The sequence below is a fragment of the Staurois parvus genome, unplaced genomic scaffold, assembly GCF_062004578.1.
Source record: "Staurois parvus isolate SC_StPar_1 unplaced genomic scaffold, SC_StPar_1.0 ptg001598c, whole genome shotgun sequence".
Lineage (NCBI taxonomy): Eukaryota > Metazoa > Chordata > Amphibia > Anura > Ranidae > Staurois > Staurois parvus.
In genome coordinates, this window is record NW_028319394.1 from 88,328 (window position 1) to 101,609 (window position 13,282).

Consider the following 13,282-nt stretch of genomic DNA (forward strand, 5'->3'; position numbering starts at 1 on the left):
AAAGAACAAATTCATATGCGCACCACACACATCTTATTTGTAGTGGAAAAAAACTGGAAAAAAACAATACAATATTTAAAATACACTGTACTCTAACGCACTGGACACCACAATGCACAGTACACTGTGATGCACTGGACACCGCCATTAACTGTACACTGTGATGCACTGGACACCGCCATTAACTGTACACTGTGATGCACTGGACACCGCCATTAACTGTACACTGTGATGCACTGGACACCGCCATGCACTGTACACTAACGCAACGGGCACCGCAATGCACTGTACTGTGTGACGTACTGGACACCGCAATGCACTGTACACTGGACACCGCAATGCAGCGTACTGTGTGATGTACTGGACACCGCAATGCACTGTACACTGGCACACTGGACACTGCAATGCACTGTACACTAACGCACTAGACCAGCCTTTCTCAACCAGGGTGCCTTGAGGTTTCTTCAGGGGTGCCTTGGAAAAAGGTCTAAAAATTGCCCAAAACTTGTACACAAGCCAGCGGGTGGAACAAGCCTGCCTTTTAGTAACACAAAGCCACAGGTTTTCATTGTGCACCATTAGGACCTTTTAGCCACCAGTGCCTGACAACCAATGACATCATCAGTTGATAAGGAGGATGTTGGTTGCCTGCACAGTATCTTGGTTTGACCCTCTCCCGCCCCTCTCGGTCTGTGCTGGGGGTCACATCTCAGTGATAGAGAAAAACTGAGGGAGAAGAGAAACATTGGAATACTAGTCAGTACCAGTGTGCAAAAGTGTATTTACTTTGGAAAAACAAATCACCTCTAATGTTGGGCGTCCTATGTATGCGGATGTTGCTGCGTTATATAAAACTATTAGAATACTTTTATACATTTCAGAATAGGGTGCCTCAGGATTGTCCATAATTTCAAAGGGTGCTGTGACAAGAAGGCAGGAAGAACTAAGGGATGTGTCCAGGATGGAAGGTATATTTGCCCCAGGTTCATGTTATACACGGACTGTTTCTCCTGTTGTGCTGTGTAGTGAGCCGTTTTAGGTCACTGATGATTTCATTAGCTCAGCTGTAGCGAGTTGAGGGCTCTGGGCTCTATAAAACGCCCAGGCTGCTTAGAGAGGATGCTCCAACCTGGAACCAGTTTGCTGTGCAGGACAGACTGGGGAGCAACCAAACCATCCTGTGGTGAGAGATAATCTGTGTGATCTTAGACTGTGTGAACACTCTGTGTCTAAGCAGCAATAGGCTGTATTCAGACAGCTAGATAGGAAACCTGTGTTTGTAGTTAGATGCCCAGCAGGGCAAGGTTTTATTTTCTGTTTGTATTTTTTTGCTGTTTTGACTATTTGCACCGTGTGTTCACCCGACTTGTAAATAAAGCACAAACTTTTCACCAAGATCCTGCTGTCGTGCTGAGCCTCTTTCACGGTGTTCTGACCCATCCAGGGGGCCAAGCACAACCCGCTACTGGGTTAATCCCTCACATATGGTGGAGGATGCGGGCAGGTGAAGCAAGGCCAGCATGGAAGAGATACTGAGACAGCTTGCTTTGGCAAATGCAAGTCAGCAGAAAACAAATGCAAGTTTGCAACAGAGCCTTGCAGTCCAGCAGCAGGTTTTGCAACAGAGCCTTGCAGCCCAGCAGCAGGTTTTGCAACAGAGCCTTGCAGCCCAGCAGCAAGCCCCGGAACAGGCGTAGGCACGCCTTAGGGAATCGTTGGAATGGCAGGAACAGATACACCAACAGCAAATTGCAGCCATCATGAAACAGCTTCAGCAGAGTGAGCAGACTGAGGCTGGGAGTGATTTTACTACCATACCATCTTTCCGTGTAAGTCACCTGCTGCCAAAGATGTCTGCAGATGAGGACCCTGAGATGTTTCTGACCACTTTTGAGAGGACAGCTGAAAAAGAAAGTTGACCTAAAGAGCAGTGGGCTGGACTAGTGGCCACCCCACTATCTGGCGAGTCCCAAAAGGCTTATTTTGACCTTGAGCCTGAGGAAGCCAAGAACTAGGATCGTTTAAAAATGGAAATTTTGGCGCGGCTGGGCGTAACCCTGGCTGTCCGGGCTCATCGGGTACACAACTGGAGTTATCGACTGGGAAAACCACCCCGATCCCAAATGTATGACCTTATTCATTTGACCAGGAAATGGCTGCAGCCAGATACACTGTCTGGACCAAAGATTGTGGAAAGGGTGGTGATGGACAAATTTCTGAGGTCTCTCCCTACTACCTTGCAGAAATGGATGAGTCATGGAGATCCACAAACAGCAGACAAGCTTTTGGACCTTGTGGAGAGATATCTAGCGACTGAAAATCTTACGTCTTCCCTCAAGGAATCACCGACTTTCCACCCCAAGACCAGACCATCCCCAGCAATGGGTAACATTGCACCAAGGGATGGGGGTGGAGAGATTGGAAAAGGGGGAACGAAAGGTACTTTTGGGACTGTTTCCAATATCTGGCGTGAGCGGCCTGGAAAGCCAAACCCGCCAGAGGTGAGCAGAAGGATAATCTGTTACCGCTGCCGGGAAAAGGGACATGTAGCAGCAGATTGCCCAAGTACGGATGAACCAATGCACTGTGACTTTCTTACTGAGAGACAGCAGTCCCCATTTGCAACTGTTACTTGCACTGCTGAAAAGGGAAATGAGAAACCTTTATGCAAAATGGGTATTGATGGTAAAAATGTTGTTGCATTGTTGGATTCAGGTAGCCTGGTTACTTTGGAAAAAACTGAATTGGTAACGGGAAAAACCTTGCACCCTAGAAAATTGGCAGTCATTTGTGTTCATGGGGACACGAGAGAGTATCCAGTGGCAACAGTGTCCTTTGAGACCTCCCTCGGTAACCTGTGTCATCAGGTGGATCTGGTTCCCCAACTGCCACATGACGCCATTGTGGGGAGGGATTTCCCAAAATTCTGGGAGCTCTAGAATGGCCCAGATTTCCCATTAAATGGTCCTTCAGAGCCTGAAGGTTATCCTAGGGAATCCTCTGAGGGTGAGGATTGAGCCTGTGTTTCCCTTGCCAGTATTAGCAGGGAAAACAGAGCCTAGGGAGGAGCCTACAACCCCTAGTGTTTGACTTAGAAGTACACAGGGAAAATTTTGCCACTGAACAACTGAAGGACCCCACATTACTAAGGGCCCGAGAGAATGTAGTAAAAATAGAGGGGGAATCCTTTCTATGAGTGGATTCATCTGGTGTGCTGCATACTACCCGGATAAACAAAACTGTGATGATTGTACAGGGGAATACACCACAAGTGCTGTTGACCATACTAGAGATAATTGGTCACCTACATAGGGTGAGTGTTGGTCCATGTGGGGCACCAACAGTACTGTTAAGTGGAGCATGTTATTACAAGTACCAAACCACTGGCCCTTTTCACACCTTCGTATTATCTTTTTGAACTTTTAACTTACATATTCTTTGGTTTACTTTATGTTTATCGAATGTATACACAATGTTGTAATATGAGCAGTTTGCATTTGATTATTTATGGTACACTGTGTTGAGGTTAACACATATTTAACCCCTTGCCCTACTGAGGATTTACCCCCCCCCCCCCTTCCTTACCAGCCCATTCTTTGCATTACAGCGCTGCGTTACTTTAACTGACAATTTCGTGGTCATGCAACGCTGAACCCAAATGAAATTTACGTACTTTCTTTCCCGTGAACTGAGCTTTTTTTCCCCTGACAGCATTTTGCAGTGAAGGACCCTTGCTCTTTCTGTGGAAGCAGCAGTTGTTCTGCAGAGGACAGACCTATAGCTTTGGGATCAGCGACACTCATGCACCTTGCAGATTGGAGAGTTCTGTCTCTGACTCAGCAGTGGGTGTATCAGATCTCTGAAAGGCAACCGTTGCCTCCACACAGCGAGAAAGGGTCCTTCTCAGCAGCATTGCAGGTAGTGGACCAAACTAGGGATGCACCGAAATTTCAGTGGCCCGAAGCGTTTCTGCCAAAAACACCCCTTTCGGCCGTCGGCCGAAATGAAAAAAAGCACCGATACGGGTGCCAAAAAAACCCCGCCCCTCGCTGCCGCCACTCGGGAGTTCTCAGCCTCACCTGAGAAACCATCGATCCCGGCGCTGGGCATAGAGATGAGTGAAGGAAAGATGGCCTCCACTCATCTCTATGCCCTTGGAGGACCGGAGCGATGTCACTTCCGGTTACGGACATTTTTTTTTTTTAAAGCACTAGATCAATGGGTTTTTTTTTGATCCAATTCTTTACATTGTAAAGGAGAGATGTTGGGTCTTATTGACCCCATATCTCTCCATAAAGAGGACCTGTCACTAATTATTTCTATCACAGGGGATGCATGCATTTCTTGTGATAAGAATAAAAGTGATAACAATTTTTTTAAAGGGACAGTGCAAAAAACAAAACAAAAATAAATAAATTAAAAAAAAGTTGAAAGTGTCCCTGTCACCCCACGTAGTGGTGAACGCATATGTAGGCCATGTCCACATATGTAAACAATATTCAAACCACGTGTGAGGGTATCGCCACGAACATCAGAGCAAGAACAATAATTATCGCACTAGACCTCCTCTGTAACTTTACACTGCTAACCTGTAGAAATTTTTACAGCATCACCCATGGAGATTTTTTAAGTACCGCAGTTTCACACCATTCCAAGAGCGTGCACAATTTTAAAGCATGACATGTTGGGCATCTATTTACTCGCCGTAAAATTCTCTTTCATATTTTACAAAAAAATTGAGGTATATATTGTTGTTTTTTTTCTAATCAAAGTGTATTTTTTTCAAAAAAATATATATTCATGTTTAAAAATTGTGCATTTCGGTTCTCGGCTAAGTGCATTTTGAATTTTCATTTTCGGCACCAGAATTTTCATTTCTATGTACCACTAGACAAAATATTTTTTTTTTGTTACAATACTTTTGTTTTGAAGCATCCAAAATGTATTTAGCTGATTTAAATTGAAGAATGTGTTGACTTTTACATTTTCAAAAGGAAAACAGATATGGCAATCCCCTGTAATTGTCTCAAAACAGCAACTTAAAGTGATTCTAAACCCATTTTATTTTCTTTAAAATAATAAACATGTCATACTTACCTGCTCTGTGCTCCCCTCGGGTCCCTGGCTCCTCCCCCTTTGCCAAGTGTCCTCATAGCAAGCCACTGGCTATGGGAGCACTCGTGCAGGTTCACTGCAGAGCCAGCTCTGAGTGTCTATTGACTCACAAAGCACAGCCTGGCCCGGCTTCCTCCTCACTGGCCAATGGCTCCCGCTGCTGTCTCTGAGCCAAAGACAAAGGAGAGAACAGAGAGATGGAATATTGATTTTTGCTAAAATGTCATCTATCCTTCTAGTGTATGATCTGAAATTACTAAGAATAAAAAGGAGCTCTGGATAGGCAGTGGATTGCTGCTGACAATGTATGTGTGTTTTGGTTATAGAACTAAACTGCCCGAGTGATGCCTGCTGTAGTACTCTAGTGATAAAACATGAAAAGGAACCATGGCTTACCTTGCGCCTATGATCACCAGGTAATCCAGTAACCTGAGAAATGGCTTTTTCTTCTGCCCCATGGTCCCAACTTCTTACTTAATCATCTCACACACTGCTTAGCTCACTGGACCATCACTGATCAAGGAGAAACCAGCAGAAACCTTAAACCAGGAGAAAAATACACAAAAAGAAACAACAAAATATATAAATACATTTCACACATACCAGCCTTTATATAATATTAACCTCAAACATATGGCTGAAATATTTATACAGGTCTTATCTGACAAAGGACTTATATTTCTATCCCTCCAGTCCTGAAATCTACACAGCTCTGCCACACAGCACAGTACTGTTTGTCAGAGCAGGAACCCCATTTTTCTCTGCTGCAGATAACTAACACTTACAGGTCTTGCCTTTCCCCTAGCCTATGACTGAACAGTAAAGAGAGAAGCAGAAAGCCGAATCTTTCTGTCACTTCCCCTTCTCCTCCTATCAGCACATGAGCACAATCAACTGGTCCCTTGCACTGCTGCAGCACCCCCCCCCCTTAGTCTGATCTCTGCTGACTTCAAGAAGCTGATAATAAATCAAATTTCAGTTACTGTTTGCATTTAAAAAAAAATAATTTATAGATATATTAAAGGGAGCTCCACCAAAAGGGGCAGCTCTGTTTGTCTGCCTCCTACCCCCTCCACTGCCACATTTTACACTTTTTTTTGGGGGGGGGGAGCGGGTCCCTGGTTCTAGCATGCCCTCCTCCTTCCCCCCACAGTCTTCTAGGACACTTTACAGGTCCAAGAAGACTGCCGGACCATTCGGGAGGTGCAGTACACCTCGTGCAGTGGGCACCCAGCTGTGAAGCCAAAAGGTGTCACAGCTGGGTGACCACAATTAAGATGTCAGCTCAAGGGGGGGGGGGGGGAGACAAGTGGGTGAAGGGACGGCATAGGCGAGAACATCACTGATCCTGCTAAGAAAGAGTTCAATGTTTTAATAGGGGTATAAAGTAGAACTATAGGCAACATTTCTTTTTCATTTTGGACATTTATAACCCCCGTCAGTTTTATTTTTTGCCATCTGTGTCCCATTGGGGAGATTTACCTTCACTTCCTGTCCCATAGCCAAAACAGGAAGTCAAAAAAATCCCTGAAAATTAAGGGAATACTTTGGGGTCCCTCATTGGAAGATTTCCCCTCTATTACTTTTCTGGGGACAACACAAAATTTGGGATTTTCTTTTACATTTACCTTCGATGATAATGGCAAACAGGACACATAGAGAGGGGGGATCTCTCAGGGACAAAGACAGCAATAAAAACCTGACAGGTGTTCTAATCCCTCTCCTCTCTACCCCCCAAAAAAAAAAAAAAAAAGTTTTTCCTTTAGTTATACATTAAGGCTTTCTAATCCCAAGAATTAAAATACTCCATAATACTTGCTGCCGGTATTCTCACCTTCCAAAGCCCTTTAGTTCACGGGTAAGTTCACCTTTTGATAAAAAAAAAAAAAAAATGCACATTTTATATGCAGGTAAAAAAATGTGCATTATTTTTTGCTGCCGAAGCCTGGAAAGCATTGCACCAGCGATAGGCAGATCACTGATGCCATGCAGGTCTCCTGCAGATCTGTCAGTACATCTGCTCACCCCATACAGGATGTACAAGCAAGCAGATATACTGACAGAAAGACTGAATGAACTATCCCAGTGCTCCACAGTGCCGTGGTAGTTCATTGAGAACTACAAACTGACAGCCGCTAAGTCTGTCGGGACTAGTAGTTTCTCATTCACAGAGGAGTGATGTGACCAGGCAAATGGAGCCCCGCACGGCCACATTTTTTAAACATTTGACAGCTATCGGGGAGAAGATCGCTCACTAGCTGACAAAGCTGGTGATCTGCAGGGAGCGGGGGCCAGTGCTTTCATAACATGTTACACTCTGAATATGGGGGTAACATGTTACAAAAGGTGAATTAACCTTTAACCACTTGCCCTCCAGAGGATTTAACCCCCTTCCTGAGCAGGCCATTGTTTTGCATTACGGCTGGTCAATGATACGGTGGTATTTGATTGCCTATGCATTTTTATTTTTTGCACAATAAAAAAAAAAAAAGTGACGATTTTGAAAAAAAAAACCAATATTTTTGACTTTTTGCTATTAGACATTTAGACATGTCCAGTAAAAATTTTTTAAAAATCACATTTCATCACAAATTTAAGCCAAAATGTGTTCTGCTCCATGTCTTTGCTATAAAAAAATCCCAATATGTGTAAATTAATTGGCTTACGTGAAATTTATAGTGTTTACAAATGGCGGTATATATACTGGGTTTTTTTTTTTTGTTTTTTACTAGTAATGACGGCGATCAGTAACTTATAGCGGGACTGCAGTGGGCATTCTGACACTGGGTGGAACTGACCTGTTTTCACTGACATCCCTAAGAACACCAATACAGTGATCAGTGCTAATAAAAACCACTGACACTGTACTAATGGCAGCTGGGAGGAAGGGGTTAACATGTGGGGCAATTAAAGGGTTAACCTGTGTTCTGTGTTACTATGGGGCTGTGTGTTAGTGCTCTGCACAGCCATGCAAAGCAGTGGGCAGGAGCTGACAGGGGAGAGAACTGTTTTGTTTACAAACCATTCCCCCCCCCCCCCCCCCCTTCACTGTCGGAGATGTTCGGCAATCACCGTGTGCCGGTGAGTAAACACCGACTGGGACCCGGTGACTGATAGCTGCAGCCGCGAATGGTGACGCGGGTAGGGCACATGGGCGCCCCCTACCTGGAAATGCAAAATCAGGTATATACACGTGATTTTGTGCACCCGTGCCGCCTTGTAGCAGTACTTCTGCTATAGGGTGGACGGGAAGCGGTTAATACAATACTGATGTTTACCTTCCTGGGGACACCTCTGGCACGTGTGCATTCTAACGAATATTCTCAGTATCCTAAAATGCTGCGATGTGAAGACACCTTTGCTCTAATGACATGATCACAGATCTATAGTATAGGTTCTCACTCTCACAAGCCTTCCTCTGTTTACTTCCCGAAACACCATGTGACAAGCAACATCACAGGGGCTGTGTCATCACTTAGGCTACTTTCACGCTGACTTGCGGCAAAAACACATATGCATATTTCACACGTTTATACCACGGTTGCTGTGCGTTTTGTGGTGTGTGTTAAATGTGTTGCATTGCAAAGCATATTGGTGAATAGCTGGTTGTTAAGGACGTCATCAGGTACTGGCTTCTTAACCATTTGACAACCAGCCTATAGCCGAATAAAGGCTACAGCGCAGTTGTCCAGTTCTGGGAGGGCGTCATACGACATCCTCCTAGAACGCGCCCTCCCGCGTGCCCCCAGCAGCGCGCATCTGGTGATCTCTGTGATTGCTGAGTACCAGCAATCAGCCATCTGCTGATTGCTGGTACAAAGCTTTACAGGCTCCTGAAACAAATAAATAAGTGCACATTTTTTTTCCACCAGAAAATTTTTAAAAAAAAGTGCTTTTATTCATAAAAAGTGAACTTATCCTTTAACTAGCAGCTATTGATTGGCTGTGAAGGATGCCGGTGGGCGGCCACTTCTTAACAACCAGCACATTTCTGCCACATGACCTAAAAAAACGCACCCTGGGTGAGGACTGGTTACACTCTGAGGGCCGGATGACACCAGGACGGCCCAGGAATGCGGCACTGAAAGACTTGTGGAAGAAGTGGGAGGACTGGAGAACTCGGACACTCAGGGCATTGTTGGCCACAACTTGGGGGCCAGTCACACAGTTTTGTTTTTCTTTTATTTTGATTTCAGTGAGCTGTACCCTGTGCAGGCCTGGGGGGGGTCAGCCACAGTCTGCCTCCCCAGTGTTCTGGGGGAAAACTGGGGGAGGCAGGTGGAGGGAAACACTGGGCTGGGGGGGGGAAACTGGGGGAAAAGGTGGGGGGGGGGAAACGCTAAGGGGGCAGGGGGGAAGAACGCTAAGTGGGCGGAGGGGGGGATAAAGCTAAGTGGGTGCGGGGGGGATAACCCAGAGGGTGTGGAGGGGGGGGGATAAAGCTGAGGGTGTGGGGGGATAAAGCTGGGGGGGGATAAAGCTGAGGGTGTGGGGGGGATAAAGCTGAATGGGGCGGGGGGGATAACGCTGAGGGGGAAATTGGGGAGATGCTGAGGAGGCAGGTGGGGGGGACGCTGGGGGGCAGGTTGGGGAGCCCCAGCTATATCTGTGCCTCTTATTCCCCCACCTTCTCCAGACATGACCTCCTATCAGCCTTTTTATACAGACAATCCCCCCAGCCTTCTCCACAAAGCCCCCCGGCCTCCTCCATCCACCTACCCAGCTCTCCTGCCCTCTGTCCTCCTCACCTGCTCAGCTCAGCTCCCCCCGGGAGGCCATCATCCCCACCCCGGCCGTTCCTTTCCTGTTCCCCTCTCAGCTGCTCCTCTCCTCCGCCTCCCATAGACTTTACATAGCTAAAGATGGCCGCCGTTTTCTCTGTATAGAGCCGACTGGGAAGGGAGACATCTATGGCGAGGAGCGGTATTACACCTGAGAATGCCATCTTGTGGCAGAACTCAATAATAACCATTGAATGGCCCCAATCCTGTGTAATTCAGTGTTCTTGCAAAGATCACTTATTGTTATCTCACAAATATATTCTTATTCTTATAGCCAAATTTGCCACGCTAACTCCTCCCACAGTTTTTACACTACAAAGACAAGTAATATATCAAAACGTGCGGATTGTTCCCGATCGGATTGCTATTACTTTGTGGAACGTTTCGCCGAATCGTTCACGAAATATCGCGGTTTTTGTGGTGAAATTTTCCCATAGGAATGAATGGTGCAACTAGAGTGAGAAATGACAAAGCTACAGTGTGGAAGGAAAAATCAGAACATGATTTGTAAACTGCCATCACTATGTCATTTTCAAGCCCACCTACACATATCTTATATCAAAACGTTCAGCTAACCCTGCTGTCACTAAAAATGTTCACGGCTAAGCCATAGTCCTGATAGTTTTCACAATATGACCATTTGTTTGCAACTCACCCCTCCCATTGACTTTCATTGAAACTTCACTCACAGTCACCTGAAATTTTAAGGGACATTTTTAAACTGCGACTGTGCATTCATTTTTAATATTTCAGACACATACTATACATCAAAATTTAGGTCTGGTTCTTGTGATTCTAACAATATAACCCTTTTCACGGTAGCATTTATACTTTTAAAACTACAAGTGTTTGAAGATGGCAATCGCCAGTGAAGTTGGCAAGTTGGAGCAGTGTGTATATAAAAATGCCTCTCAGAGTGAGTTGCCATAGCAACCCAGCTGTGTCAACAGAGGCTCCGCCCACTCCTCTGCCCTTGCTGTAGAGTGAGTTGCCATAGGAACCCAGGTGTGTGAGCAGCCAGCAGAGTGACAAATGCTACTCCGCCCACTGCACTTGTAGACTACTGCTGCAGGCAAGAACACAATTTCCCCAGAAATTGTACCTTTATTACTTAATATTAGATATATTTAAGCTGTTTTCAGGTACTCCGGCATCAATTACTACCAGGATGCCGAGATCTTCACGACGTCCATCTCGTGGAAGGCCATCACGTCAGGAGGGCGGAGAGTCTCCCATAGCTCATCGGACGAGGTCCAGAGCGCAACATCGGCAGAGAAGGGAGGACGCCGCCATCAGCCGAAGCCGATCTCCAAGAGACCGCAACAGGGCTGCTGAGCACCACCCAGAGCCACAGGGAGCACCGGCCATGGAGCCACAGGGAGCTCTGGCCATGGAGCCACAGGGAGCTCTGGCCATGGAGCCACAGGGAGCTCTGGCCATGGAGCCACAGGGTGCACCAGCCATGGAGCCACAGGGTGCACCAGCCATGGAGCCACAGGGTGCACCAGCCATGGAGCCACAGGGAGCACCGGCCATGGAGCCTCGCGGCGAGGAGCAGGTAATCTGTACCATTTGTTTAGCAGATTGTGAAGATGGAGACGCCAATACTACCCTACCCTGCGATCACCAATTCCACAACCGCTGCCTCCAACAATGGGTTGAACAGAGTGCTACCTGTCCCATGTGCCGGGCGAACATTCCTATCGTGCGAGGGAACCAGGATTTCAACCGTATGAGAGAGTTTCTAGATGACAATGGAATCGACTACGTGATCGATGAGGAGAATGGTATTATAGAGATCTATTATTAATATTATCAGCTTAGATGTATTTATTGTATTATATATTTTAAGAGTTTTCCTGTCTTGTAGAAGTTATAGTATTTAATGCTTTAAAAAAAAAACCAAAAAAACAAAAAAATTAAAAAAAAAAACAAAAAAAAAACAAAAAAAAATATAGTTGTTGAATATTATTATTAGTATTATATATTTTAAAATATGTTCTTTATTGTAGTAGTCTAAATATTATTATTATACTGTATTTATATAGCGCCAACAGTTTGCTCAGCGCTGTACATTACAATGGGAGACAATACATGAGACAATACAGTAACAATACAATAAAATACATGAGGGGTTCGAGGGCCCTGCTCCTTGGAGCTTACAATCTAGGAGGGAGGGGAGAGTGGTACAGGAGGAAATGGCAGTGGGGGATGGAGTGGTGGGGGGAGCGGAGGAGATCAGCAGTTAGGTGAGGGCGGGGTAGGCTTCTCTGAAGAGATGGGTTTTCAGGGTGCGCCTAAAGGTGAGGAGGGTAGGTGACAGTCTGATGGATTGGGGTAGTGAGTTCCAGAGGATGGGAGAAGCCCTGGAGGCGGGCATGGGAGGAGGAGACCAGGGAACTAGAGAGTAGGAGGTCTTGTGAGGAGCGGAGAGTGCGATTTGGGTGGTAGATGGATATCAGGTCGGTGATGTAGTTTGGGGCAGTGTTATGAACAGCTTTGTACATCAGTGTTAGTATTTTGAGTGTTATGCGTTGGGCAATCGGAAGCCAGTTGAGGGATTGGCAGAGGGGGGTGGCAGATACGGAGCAGTTAGTAAGGTGGATGAGTCTGGCCGCAGAATTCAGAGTAGACTGAAGCAGGGTTAGCCTGTGTTGGGGTAAGCCGACAAGGAGGGAGTTACAGTAGTCAAGTCGTTATATGATAAGGGAGTGAACGCGTTGCTTTGTAGTTTCTGGAGTTAGGAATGTGCGTATTTTGGAGATGTTGTGGAGGTGGAGTCTGCATGAATTTGTCAGCGATTGGATCTGGGGCTGGAAAGACAGATTGGAGTCTAGAATGACACCAAGTACTCTGGCTTGCGGGGTGGGGCTGATGGTGGTGTTGTTGGTCGTGATGGAGAGGTCGGGGGGGGGGGGGCGCGGGCTGGGGGGAAAACTAGGAGCTCGGTTTTGGCAAGGTTTACTTTGAGGAAGTGAAGTGACATCCAATCTGAAATGTCGTTCAGAAGGCTAGTGATTCGGGCGGAGACTGAAGGGATGAGGCGAGGGGTAGAGAGATAGATTTGAGTGTCATCGGCATAGAGATGGTAGTGGAAGCCATGGGAGTTTATCAGGTGACCAAGGGAGGAGGTGTAGATGGAGAAGAGAAGGGGCCCGAGGACAGAACCTTGGGGGACCCCAACAGAGAGGGGGAGTGAGGGGGAGGTGGCAGCGTTATAGGTAACGCTGAAGGAGCGTTGTGATAGATAGGAAGAGAGCCAGGAGATAGCGGAGTCTCTGAGGCCGAAAGAGTATAGTCTTTTGAGGATGAGGGGGTGGTCGACCATGTTGAAAGCCGCGGAGAGGTTGAGGAGTTGTAGCACTGAGTAGTGGCCACTGGCTTTA

General features: G+C 46.3%; 1 long non-coding RNA gene across 4 annotated transcripts in view; it reads right to left on the reverse strand.

Moving 5' to 3' along the window:
• LOC149435142 (uncharacterized) overlaps positions 1–13,282 on the reverse strand; it is a 135,928-nt gene that overhangs the window by 25,356 nt on the left and 97,290 nt on the right. For 3 of the 4 annotated variants that reach the window (XR_016308542.1, XR_016308543.1, XR_016308544.1), the window contains one exon: positions 5,512–5,654. This is a non-coding gene — a long non-coding RNA (uncharacterized LOC149435142). Of the gene's footprint in view, positions 1–5,511; positions 5,655–9,863; positions 9,968–13,282 lie in introns of those variants that run through there. The other variant, XR_016308541.1, reaches the window with a different exon arrangement.